The 13,475-nt window shown below is 42.5% G+C and overlaps 2 pseudogenes; both read right to left on the bottom strand.

Moving 5' to 3' along the window:
* The window catches only part of LOC131401643 (butyrophilin-like protein 9), a 49,625-nt pseudogene that overhangs the window by 20,997 nt on the left and 15,153 nt on the right, over positions 1-13,475 (bottom strand).
* LOC131401644 (serine/threonine-protein kinase MARK2-like) lies at positions 10,856-12,601 on the bottom strand (annotated as a pseudogene).

Below are 13,475 nucleotides of genomic sequence, written 5' to 3'. Positions count from 1 at the left end.
TCAGTCCATTTGTTTGGAGTGGAAAGTGTCTTTTACGTCTCCAATCGAATCCCCGAACCTCTCGTAACAGGGGCAGAAAGAATGGATTGGATAATTTCCCATCAACCTCCCTCGCAGCCCAAAGCATTGCTCCCGAACCTTCCTCATTACATACTTTCCTTCGTTTTTCTCCAAGGAACTCATACTGAAAATTCCTGTGCCACCATTGTGCTTTTGTCACACAGGCGGTGAAGCACACACACTGAGAGAGAGGGAGAAGCACATTGCTCTCTGAGCTGCAGGCACTCATCTTTAGCTGGTTCCCGGGGAATGTCAGGGGCTGCAGGGGCTGCACATACTCTTCCACTGCCCAACCAGCCTGAAGTCTCCAAGGTCAACAGGCATTTCTGGGGTAACTTGTAAAGTGCTACCCAAAGGCATCAGCATTGGGCACTCCCACCTCAGAGGAATTCCTGTGCAGTAAAGAATTAGCCAGCATCCTCTCCTAGCATGCAGAGCCGTATAGAATGAGAGTTGGTTGTGAAGGAGCCACCAGTTCAATGCAGGCCCTGTGAGAACAGTGCTCACACGAGTGTCATCCATTTGGAGAGACAGTGGATGGGCTCTGGTGGATGGACTTCATTATGCTTTTTCAGAGAGCCAGCCCAAACTTAGAGTTTGACAGAGATTGAGTTACGAAAAGATTGTAATGGAAGAAAAAGTGATAAGGCTGTTTCTTAAAGATGGTGCTCCACGCCCATGGGCATCAAACCTGTGCTTCCTTCCCCGGCACAGGCGGGCTGCACAGTGTCGTCCACAACCTCTCCTGGCTCCTCTGGCGAACAAACAGCACCTGTTTGTTCTGTTCGGGGGAACCCATTTTAAGGAAAATTATTTACAATTTCTAAATAAGGCCAAAAAGTGGCCAACATGTTCTTCCAATGTCATATGGGGGCACTGGCACAATAAGGATTAATTATTTATTAGGGCACTTGGTTTGACTATTGTTTACTATTACTTGAAGGTCCCAGACTTAGTGCACTTGCATATTTAACTTGTAGATTTTGTCCAACAGAGTTGCGAATAATTTCTGTCTAATGGAGAAAATAGTCTCAAAGGTATGGTGTCCCAAAAGGTGGGACACTAACCACTTCATATATAAGCTGGTAATCTTATCCCAACATTGCTATATTAAGCTGCCTCGATGGACCTAACTTTTCAAATGCTCTTTGAACCACTCTTTACCATATTATTGATTCCCTCAAGAACTAATGGGTTGAATAAAATCTTTGACACAAGTTCACATATATTTGAATGATTCATGTTTAAATTTTCTTTTAATTATACTTTGTTCACGTTTTAAAAATTATGAGAAAATAAAAACACATTTATTATTGTTTTAAAAATTATACCTTGACAAGTCATTAGCCTAGAAACAGCTTTTCTGGAAAGTGCCCTGACCCTGGCCCTAAATGAGCAGTAACTGGCAGGACCATCCGCCCGGCCTCCTCAGCACCGTGCACTCCTCACTGTCGTGATGAGCCCCAGTCCATCCCTGATGGAGCCCAGATAAAATGGGATCATCTGGAAAACATTGCCAGAAAAATCAGCTTCAACAGCGTCTTCTCCCAAATACTAGAGGTCCTTGTAGGAGACCCTTCTGCCTTCCTCTTTGTCCTTTCACGATTAGGTTTCTAAATGTCTAAGTAAAAATGACAATGTCATTACAAAGACTTTTAAAAAGGAACATTCACAGCCTTAGTTGTGAGAACATCCACTCACTGCTGTACTTACATCATTGGGCCTAGGAACTAGTAAGGACGCAAATCCCCAGCTAAAATTGAGCAGCTATGTTCCCGTCACAGGGCCCAAGAGGGCAGATGGTGGCCCCTTCTGAAGTTTGAAACTAAGAATCAAGCTGTTTTCAGTAATTGCCTGAGGGAGAAATAGGGGGGTAACATGGTTCAGAGTTGACCTCTGGTGACTACTAAAATGTTTGTCCAATATTGGGCTGGGGGAGGGGAGGGGCTGCTGGGAGGTAGAGAAGCCTGCAGTGGATTTGGTGGCCAGCCAGGGCCCTTCCACTGCACATGGGTCACTGTCCTCAACAACCACAGTTGGGACAACACACCAACTCCCAGGAGGAAAACGGAGGCAGCAACAAAGAGACCAGAAATAGAGGTGAGCTACTCCACAGATGGAAGAACACGGTGAGACCTTAGGGATCATCTCGCCCAAGGCTCTCACTGCGCAATCCAGAACCAGAAGCCCTGGAGTGTGAGGGACTCCAGTGACCTAACAGGGAGGCAGAGCTTCTAGGACACCACACATCCTACGGCCGAGTGCAGCTCTGAGAACCTGCCCCAGATGGGCCAAGAGCTAGTCATGGACACAGTGTCCCTGTTGAGACTTGGTTCTGAAGTCTGCAAGGGACGCTCCACAGGGCCCCACTCCCATTGCTCTGTGCACTGTTTCCATCTTGTCCATCTTGGCATCTGATATGCAGAAATTCATTGTTACAAAAAATGCTTCGGTGAATGTGTTCTGTGCATTTGTGTAATTATGTCCTTAGAACAGAAGAAGATTGCCGGATAACAGGGAACATGCATTTAAGGTTTTGATGGCTACCCTGCAAAAATGCTGTGCCTATCAGCACTTCTAGAAGCAGGGTACAATGGTGCCCATCTCTGTACATGCTTTTTAATAAACATTGATGTTACAAATCTTTTGCATTTTGCTAAATTTATTTTACTGCACCTTTTCCTATCCTGGTGAAGTTGTGCATCTTTTCATGTTTATGGTCTGCTTGTATTTCAGGTCTGTGAGTTGTCTGTTCTATCTCATGCTTATATTTATACTCGACTGTTTGCCTTTTCTTATCCATTTGTAGGCATTCTTTAGATATTTTGGATATTGACCAGAATTATTGTCTGTAATCATTGAGGCAGATATTTTGCCCATTGCTTGTGTTTTTACTTTATTTATGGTATCTTTCATCTTAGAGAGATGAAAAATTTAATGTAGATAAATATGCCAATAATTTATTTTATAGCTTCTGGGGTCTGTGTCATGATTGAACATAAATTTAGTTTTAAATGATTAACATATGGTACAAATATTTCTAGGATCTTCTTCTAATAATTCTATAGGTTTTGTTTCGTTTATATTCATTAGGAGTGTGTGTGTGGTGGGGGAATATAAAGTCTCCCATGCGAAGCAAATATCACATCGCCTGTTAGAGAAAACCCCAGTTTCCCCGACTGAAGCGGCCTCTTCATACTTACTGCATTTCCGCACATTGTTAGGTCTGTTTCTACAGGCTCTGTTCTGTTCCATTGACCTACTTATCTCTTCCCATATCAGTAACACACTGTTTTAGTGACAATTTGATATCTGAAGGGCATCTCACTTCTGATTATACTTCCTTTTCTAAAGTGTTTGAGCTATATTTACGTATTTGCTCCTCCATATGAACTTCAGAATCATCTCCTGTATTTTTCAAAATCAATATCTTGGGGTTTGGATTGGAGTAACTGACACCTTATAACATGTTAGTCTCCCACCCAAGAATATAGTCCACTTTTTGTCATTCAACACAGTCTTTTAGTTTTCTTCTTCAGCCACATTAGTTGTTGAGACTATTTTCCTGGGTTTTATTTCACAGATTGTGTGCTATTATGAAAGGGATTTTAAAGAGTGTTCTACTTTGTTATTGCTAGTGTCTGGGGAAAATCATTGCTCTGTTGTTTATATCTTGTACCTGATCACCCCTTAAAGCTCTCTTATCAGTTCGAATAGTTTTTCGGTTTATTCTCTTGGGTTTTCTAGGCAAACAATTTTATCATCTGCAAGAAATACATTCTTTCTTTTGTATTTCAATATTTATGCTTTTAAAAATTGCATTGTTGGGGTTCTCAAGAACACTTGTAAGTAATAGCATTGATAGCAGACATTCTTGTGTTATTCTGGATTTTAAAGCTAATGCTGCTGGTGTTTTTAATATTAACTGCGGTGTTTGCTACATGTTTTCTAAAAGATACACTATCCAGTCTTTTCCTTCTATTCCTAGGTCACTGAAAGGAATTTAAAAATATGGAATGGTTGTCTAATTTATCAATTGCTTGTTAAACATCTATTAACTTGATAGTTAATAATTTTTGTCCTTAGTGAAATGAGTTTCATTAATAGAATTCCCAATGCTGAACCATTCTTGTAGTCCTACAATAAATTCTACTCAGTCATGGGTATTACTCTTTTAATATTCTGCTCTGTTTGTATACTAATATTTAATTTAGGGTTTGTCTTCCATATTCATGAATGAGATAGGTATATAATTTTATTTCATTTATCTTTCTTTTTTTCTCCCTCAGTGTTTTCTTTATCCAATTTGGAATAAAGATTGTGCAGTCATCTTAGAAAAAGTAAGAAAGCTTTCCATCTTCTCTGCGAAGTTTTTTAAATATCACAGAACTGTTTGTTTGATCGAGTAACTTAGAGAACCATCTGGACAAGCCCTTTGGGAGAAGCAGATGTGTAACCACTGTAGAAGTGTATTCTATTCAGGTTCTCTGACTAGACAAACTTGCCAATTTTGGTCATTTAGTTTTTCTGGAAATTATTCATTTATGTTTTCATATATAGTTCATATTTATTGGTTTAAACTATGCATGATAATCTCATAATTTTTAGCCTCTATATCTGGTGGTATATTCCTTTTATTGTTTATGATATTACTTATGTGTTCCTCCTTTTCTTCCTCCCTTCTTTCCTTCTTTCTTTTGAAGTCTTGCTAAAAATAGTTTATTTTTTTACCATTTGAAAGAAAAAGCTATTGTTTTTATTTAACAAATCTATGTATTTTCCTAGTTCTTTGATATCTGCTTTTGTCTTTTAGATTTTTCCTTCTACTCTTTTAGAGGTCATTTTATTATTCTGTTTTGGCATCTGATTGACATGCCTATGGCCTCATTTCCTTTGTGTCACTCTAACAAATTCTCTCTAACAGAGTCTTTAAGGTTCATCCTTATTCACTGTGTATCCCCTAGAGCCCATCCCATGTAAGGTTTATTTATTATTGTTTATTTCCAAGTAGTCTGTCATTTTAGTTTCATTTTCCTCTTAATGAAAGAATGACTTAGAAGAATACTTTTTGTGTGCTTGATCACATCCCTTTGTTACAAGCCTTCTCTGTGATCTTGTTTTAGATATATCTCTAGATAAATAAGTGTCTATATATAAAGCATTTAGAACGGTGTCTGGCATATAGTTAGTGTTTGCTCCTTTCATCCTTATTGTAATCTATTATAAGAAGCATAAGACTTTTTTTCTGCCACAAGATAAAGTTTCCATATTTTAATAGGAGAATGTAATTTGCCACATTTTTTGTGGTTACTGATTTGCTTTGACTTCTTCTTCTCCTAACTTTATGTTCCTATGAAAAGTGATTTCTTTTTGTTGTGTTTTCTTTTCTGACTGGGTGGATTGTACAGTTTTCTTTCTTTGTGTGCCCTCTAGTGGTTTGAAAGTTCTATAACCCAATCCACTCCCCTTAGAAATCCATGAACCTGCACTTTCTCTCAGTGGCTAGACGTGCTGGTCACTTCTGAACGAGACCCAAGGTTGAGTTTGCTTTCACATCTCTTCCTTCCTTTCTACTCTTCCCTCCAGACTCCCAGGCGTGGCGGAAATCACCTGGACGTTTTGTTTCAGATGCTTTTACACACGAGTTTTCCCTCTTCTATTCTAGGAAGTATTCTCTGGACTGGTATTAGAAGTCACAGGTGCATTAGCAGCGGTCATCACAGCAGTCACCACTTTTGGCAACTTTGTGGCTCCTCACTGTCTCCTGTGTGACACGTCTCATCGCTTTCTCTCTTCTTGGGGTCATTTTGCTTGAAAGATCCTCCAGCATTTCATCTCATTAAATGTCCTTCGGTAGTCTAATTTCTCTGACTCCCTTCATTTCTGAAGATTTTCTTCTACCTTCTCAGTTGAAAGATAATTGTTCAAAATGTAAATATGACCATGGGAGGCAATGGGATTGTAACAGAGTCACGTGGGAAGAGCGGGTAAGGACGTAGAGGGTGGCGTAAATGAGTTAATCCTGATCCCTCAGCGCAGGGAGTCAACAGAGGGTGATGGTGATATAAACAGGATTCAGACATCAGGAAGTAACTGCAGAAAAACCAAACCCAAAGTCACACAGTTCTCCCTCGGGCAACAAGACTGGGGTGGGGAGGGAAGAGATGAAGAAGGGAGGGAGATTAGGGGGCTGTTGCTTTTTATTACAATGCTTTTTGTTCAGTTTTACTCTTTAAACATGAACCTGCTTTACTTTGATGAGAATATATGCATTTTAAATATAAGGAGCTTTTTAGTTCTGACCAGATCTGAGATGTAAAGTCAGGTTTTATGTGAGTAATTCAGCTATTTTTCTGGCCACATAAAGAGAGATTAAACCACATAGGAGCTCACAAAATGAATCTCTCTTTCTCCTGCTATGTCACACACACACACACACACACACACACACACACACCCTCTACGTATGGGTGAGTGGCTATGTGCATGTGTGTAGCCAGGCCCTCCCTGGTTGTCCCAGCCCCTCGCTGGCTCTCTCTCTCCTTTCGTACCAGGAGGTAAATTTCTGATATCTCCTTCCACAGTGTCCTCTGGGCTGACCACTTTGTTTCTAGACAACAACCCCTTGACCCAGCCCACCACGTATCCCTCATGACGGTCCTCTGCCAGTTCTTGGCTTCATATTTCTTACTCCCTTCAGGACACACAGGGAACCAGCCCTCACATGTGCCACTCACCCAGTGCTCTGAGACCCCCTGCTCCCTCCGGCCCCCTGGACTCCGTCTATCTTCTGCAACCCAGTCTGTGTCCTCTCCTTAAGGCTCCTCAGGAGACATGCCTCCTCCCCAGGCACAGTCGGTGGGCCTCGCTGCTGACTCAGGACCTCCAGCGCTGCTCCCCACCACTGTCCTGAGGCGGGAAAGCTCAGAAGACTGCCGCAGAAGGCGAGGTCTCCTGAGCCTCCAGCAGCCGAGGTCTGCGGTGGCTGGACACCGACACCATCCTGGGCTCCAGTAATAGCCCCTGGGGCCTACCGTCCTTGCCAGGGCTGCTGGTTTTGTTTTATTCATTTTTATTATGAAAAGCATGTGGTGGTTGGGATTTTTGGAGGGAGGTGCACATTAGCACCCATTTTTCTAATCTGACTACCATGTTGCATTGATGTTAACTTTTTCACCTATTCATATGAAGTTTTGACAAAGATTCCTTGACAAAAATCAGGTGCCTTTGAGCCCTATTCTTCACTACCATCAACCTTGGCCTATAAAGACTGCAGTTTCCCAGCACAAATGATTTCTTTTACCACCCTACCTAAGAGACTTGAACAAACTCTGGCATCATTTCTAACAACTCAAGGCTGTGTCCCTGGGATGACCCATTCTCCTTTGAAGTTCCTACCTGGGAAAACTCAGAGCTCACAAAGGAATTTACCATCTGTGTCAGCCAACACTTGAAGATAGGGTCCCTGTCTCCCAGTCTCTCTAGGAGAGTGGGAGCCAGTGTCCACAAGCAGTTAGCAAACCCAGATAGCCTAGTCATATGGACCAATCCTCCTTCTTGCTTTTTGTAAATTTCCACTTCCCTGCTTTCTCTCCCCACTCCCTCATCCTCCCTTTAAAACATGTAGTTACCTCTGCACTAGTTGAATTTGGGCTGAACTTACACTAGACTCTCTTCTGTCAACTGAAAAAGGAAATTTGCCTGTTATTTTATCTCAAAATGAATTTATTTGGGAATAGCCAAAAGAATTGCAATTTGGAATCTGCATGCTATGGCAAACTGTAGGCAAATCCAGAAAACACAAAAGGCGAGCTCCTTTTATAGAGAAAATGGGGGCAGCAGGGAGGGGCTATTGTAAAGGAAAGTCCATTAGGGGAGAGTAACAGTTCAAGGCAGCAATGGCTTCTCATTGGCTGAGCTGTGGCATTTCTCATTGGCTGGGCTGTTGCCAGGTGGGGAGAGAAATGTTCCTTCAATAGTAAAGTAGTTTTACTTGCTGTCCAATATGCAAACATCTCTTCCTGTTTGGTTTAATTGAGGATGTGTGATAGGGTGTGAGAGCTCCCCCTACAGGCCTTAACACCAATTGTGTTAAGATTTCTACTATTAATTTCCACACTTCCATACTGCAATAGTTATTACTGAATAAAATCTGTCTTGGTTGCTTGGGCTTCTTATGAACCCATGCAGAAGCTCCCTGATGGGCATCTGAAACCATCAATTCATGGCCTAAAATGAAAATACCCACTACCTGAGAACCTAGAACTTGCCCTTTCAAAGCCGCCTTTCCCTCTATCCCCTCAGTCTAGCCACGCTGCCGTCTCTTACCATAAATCCTCCCTCTGGACTCCCAGGACATCCGGCTTACCTCAGAGTGCTCCTTGGACCCTCAGACTAGCTGAATAACCCATACCTTTGCAGGCCTCTTAGAGCCACTGCTCCATGCCACTGTTATCAAAAGGAGAAAACATCACAGTGGAAGGCCCAACTCCTACATTATACAGACAGGAAACTCAGCCACACAGGCACATCCCCAATTCTGTGCACAGAGGATTCAAAAGAGCATAATATCTGTAGTACATCTTTCTGGAGCATCAATTTTACTATAAGATTTGGAAGAAACAAAGCTATTTAGAGTTCTAGGCAGCTCACACAAATCCATCAGTGTCGGCTACAAGATCAAAACTGTCCTCAGATAGCAGAGTGGAAACTGGCACCAGCAGCTGAAATGGGAAAAATGGCTCTCAAGAAGAATAGATGATCCACCCATGCCCTTGAATTCTCCTGAAACCTCTTTTTTGAGCTGTAGGAAGATTACTGTATCCTATGATAGACTACCAGAAATGCTTGTGACTCCTACTCTTCAGCAACCAAATGCTCTTTTGGACTCTTGAAGCTTGGAGGCTGAACACAGCAGAAACCTGCTCCTGCACATGGAGCTGCTGTGAATGCAGAACCAGAGTCAGCTGTTGAAAGTCCTTGGTGAAGCTAACTCCCTTCCAGCTCTTCCCTAAGGCCGAGGAGTAATGAGTCCTTCCCCTATGGGGTCATTCCACTGTGTCCTCTCAGTTGCCTAGCAGGAAACCCTGAACCATCTCCTCTCACCCATAAACACGGAAGAAAAGAGGGACAAGAGTAGAAGGGAGAAGGAAAAACAACTTAGTCTCTGAAGTTTTGCCCAGGTGACGGTGGAGGGGCTGGCCTGCACCTAGGTCCAATGGACCTCTCCTCTTATCTTCCAGGTGGATCCTGGCCATCCTTTAAGCTCAGCAGTTATTTTGGACACAATGCTTTTGAAGGCCATGGAGGTGCCAGATAGCGTCTTAGTCTGAAAACCATGGAGAGAATGTCACAGTATTTGTACGCCTCCATCCTCCACTGTACAAAGTCCTCTCAGCTGGGCTTGCCATGCACAAACAGCAGCATATATTTCTTGCACTGCTTCTACCCACACTATTTGTGTCCCACACCTGGTCGACTTCCTGCACCATGTTGTTGGGCTCCATGGAGCTTATGATATTCATGCTCCACAAAGTACAGGAAGCATGGCTTGAATTCCCCACACTGTTTCTTGTCTTAGCTGACCACCACTGGATGTTTGATAGCTTCACTCTCTTTGAGCTTCCTGCCTGGTCTTTCCGGCTGACCTGAAACACAGATGTTTTCCTATGAAGGCCACTGATTTTCTGAAAAGTGATGCTGATGAACTTCAGCCCTGACTCCTGGCCCTCCCCAGGCTGTTGATTTTCTGTGTTGCTTCTCTTATAGTAGCCAGCCCTGGTGGGCTAGTGGTTAAGATTTGGTGCACCACCATGGCTCATGTTTGTTTCCCAGTCAGGGAACCCAGCACCCATCTGTCAATTGTCATACTGTGGTGGCTGGGTGTTGCTGCAATCCTGAAAGCTATGCCACCAGTATTTCAAATATCAACAGGGTCATGCATGATGGACAGGCTTCAGCAAAGCTTCTAGATGAAGAGAAACTAGGAAGAAGGGCCTGGCCACCCACTTCTGAAAAAATTGGCCATGAAAACCCTATGAACAGCAGTGGAGCATTGACTGATATAGCTCCAGAAGGCAAGAGTAGGGTGTAAAAAGACCAGGCAGGGTTCTGCTCTGCTGTACACAGTGTCACTAGGAGTCGGAATCCATTCAACATCACTAACAAACTCTTATAGTAGGAATTAAAGGTGGAAATGGCTTAAACTCTCTGCTTTGGATTTGCAGACACCCTATGCTGTGGCTTGCAGGATGGGAAGGACTGCAGCTGTTGGCTGGCCCAGCTGATGGCAGGGGTTTTATGGTGATGGTGTAGCCCTCCAGCTCTAGTCTTTTGTAGCCCAGGAGCAGATAAGTGGCCATCACTTCATCATACTTCTGGCCCATCAATGAGTCCTGGATCTCATCTCATGTGTAGCCCATAGACACCATTGTGGAAATTAATTAATGGAAACCTCATTACAATGGAGTCAGGAGGTCAAAAGGGGGAGCTCTCACACCCTATGTTGATAGCAGAGCCCAATAGGAAGAAAAGAAACTTCCTTTCTTGACTGGCAAGAAGCTCAGCCAGTGAGACTGTCACAACTCAGCCACTACACTTCACACTCCCAGTCTCCTCCAATGGACTCTTTGTTTACAATAGACCTCCCAACTTCTTCTTCCCCTCTATACAAGTTTCTCCTCCCTTTGCTGCTGGAGTCTTGAACATGGCTTGCCATGGTTGCAGACCTCAAATTGTAATTCTTTGCTGATTGCGAATAAACTCATTTTTGCTGAAGACATAACTGGTTGCCTCTTTGGATAAGGTCAATGCCATCAACTCAGCCAGGGGTCCCTATAGTCAGGAGGTGGCTTGATATGAGGCTTCAGTTCCTCTTCATGGTCCCTATTCATCTGCGGGTCCTTCGCAATTTCTGCTAAAGTGCCTCTCTCACTAGGGTTGAGGATCAGGAATTTCTTGAGCAGATTTTCACACTCCATGAATATGAAGAAAGAAATATGGTATATTCTGTTCAGTACCCACTAGTGCAGCTCCCTGAAGTTCTGTCCATTGAAAGGCAGGGACCCAGTGAACGTGTAAAGAAGATGACTGCGGACTTCACACATCCATCATTCTAGGGCAGCACGAGGGGGACTGCCACAGAAGGAATCCAGTTTGTTCCAAAGGTAAACTCATTGCTTAAGCCAAGGTCTGGCATTTTTATGATCAGGTCAGCATCGAAAAGCAGGTTCTCTGCCATTAGGTCCCTGTGGGCAATGCCCTTCTGGTGGTAGTACTGCACAGAAGACATTATCTGCCAGAATTTGCCTCAGGCCTCTTTCTCTTTCATGTCATCGTGGTCCAATAGATGATGGAACACCTCTCCTTTGCTAATGTACTCCATGACCAGGTATAGCAATTCCACTGAATCAATCACTTCACATAGTTTTGCCATGTTGAGGTGATTCACAGAACAGTCTCTGGAGGCTGAAAGAGCTCTACTAACTCTAGTTGATAACCTTCATGGCCACCTCTGTCTCAGTCAGGATGTATGTGCTGGGCCAACTTCACTTTAGCAAAGTTGCACTGGCCAATGTCTTGAGGCACCAGTAACTGTCCATATGGGTCTCCTTATCAGCAGAGATGGCCTTGAGGCCTTGCAGCATGGTGACCTACTGCTAGCACTACTCACAATATTAACTAACAATACTAACAAACTATATAAAAAAAGAGAAAAAGAATAAAGAAAAATAAACAAATGAAAAAAAAAGAACAGAGGAAATAAGCCAACTATGATCAAAGTCCCTGAGGTCACCAAAAACCACTGTCCTGGGCTAAAAGAACCAAAAATGTAGGCCTAGCCAGGGACTTACATACGGGTTTGGGATTCCCTCACAATGGGTCTTTATGAGCTCAGAACAAGAAATGGACCTATCATGCCTAGGCATTATTAGCAGTGGTTTTCTCACTTTTTGTCTCAAGATCTCTTTTTTAAAAACATAAAGGGACCCCTAAAGAGCTTGTTGTTTATGTGGGTTGTAGAGATTAATATTTACCTTATTAGAAATTATAACCTGTGGGATGCTTCATTAGCCTTTTCATTTCAAGTTTGAAAATCTACAGTAATTTCTGGCTTTAAAAGAGCTCCTAATGCATGCACTTAAAATAATTCAATTCCTTTTTCTTTAAACTCTGAGCAGTGTCAAAATGATACCACAATTTTACTGGCCTCACAATACCATTGACAGAGACTCTCTCCTTGACTAAACTCTAGTCAGGCTCCTCTAAGCCCTCGAGGCCTCAACCTTGGCATCTGTCAGTGTCTGGCCTGAATTGTCCAGTTGTAGCAAGAATCTTGCCAAATCAGTTTAGAGAGAACCCCACACCCTTGATATCTGATCAAACTCCTCATCCCAACCCTTGGTATCTGATCACCCTGGTCTGCCTCCAGCAGGAATCCTGTTGGGTCTCTTTAACCAGAACCCCTTATCCCTGATGTTTCCTCTTAGTAATTTCCTTCCAGTGTCCCGACCCTGCTCCTTGGCTATAAATCCTCATTTGCCTATCTTTTATTTGGAATGGAGCCCAGTGCTAAACTGAGGTCTCTTTTCCTGTATTGCAATAGTTCCTGAATAAAATCTATATTTACCATTTAAAAGACATAAATAAAATCTGTCTTTACCATCTTAACTAGTGTCCAGCTTTGTTTATCTTTGACAGTTTCTTGTTCACGACTTTAATCCTCATTTACTTTGAATGGCACAGGATGGCATCCTGCAGTTTAGATAAGCTGAAGTTATTTGTTCTGATGTTTGAAGCTAAAGGGATTTTTTAAATTATTATTTGATGTGGGCTAACACTAGTTGAATCTCTGAAACTGTTTAACATTTCCTTATTTTAGTTGTCATATACGATGAACTGCAACTCAGCTGATCACTGCTTTTTTAAATTAAACTTTTTATTTTGAAATAATTGTAAACTTAAGCTGCTTTTTCAAAAGGTATTTTTTATTTTGAAATAAGTGTTGACTCATAGGAAGTTGCAAAAATAGTACAGACTCTTGAGTGCCCTTCAAGCAGCTTGTCCAGTGGTGACATCACAACTACAGTACAATGTCAAAGCCAGAGACTGACACTGGGACAACATTGTTCCTAGATTACAGGCCTGATTCTCTCACCAGTTTCTACATGCAGTCATTTGTGTTGTGTGCGCATGTGCAGCCGCAGGCAACTTATTCCAGTTGTAGATGTGCACAAGCACCGCAACAATCAAGACACTGTTCCATCACCTGCCTGTTGCCCCGTTATTGTCATCCCTCCCTCCCCTTCCCCAAGCCTGGCAACCACTTATCTATTCTCCATCTCTATAATTTTGTTATTTTGAGAATGTTATGTAAGGGAAATCATACAGTGTAATTTCATTTTGAAACTGGCTTT

The sequence above is a fragment of the Diceros bicornis genome, assembly GCF_020826845.1.
Source record: "Diceros bicornis minor isolate mBicDic1 chromosome 12 unlocalized genomic scaffold, mDicBic1.mat.cur SUPER_12_unloc_2, whole genome shotgun sequence".
NCBI lineage: Eukaryota > Metazoa > Chordata > Mammalia > Perissodactyla > Rhinocerotidae > Diceros > Diceros bicornis.
This window is presented reverse-complemented; position numbering and strand designations above follow the sequence as displayed.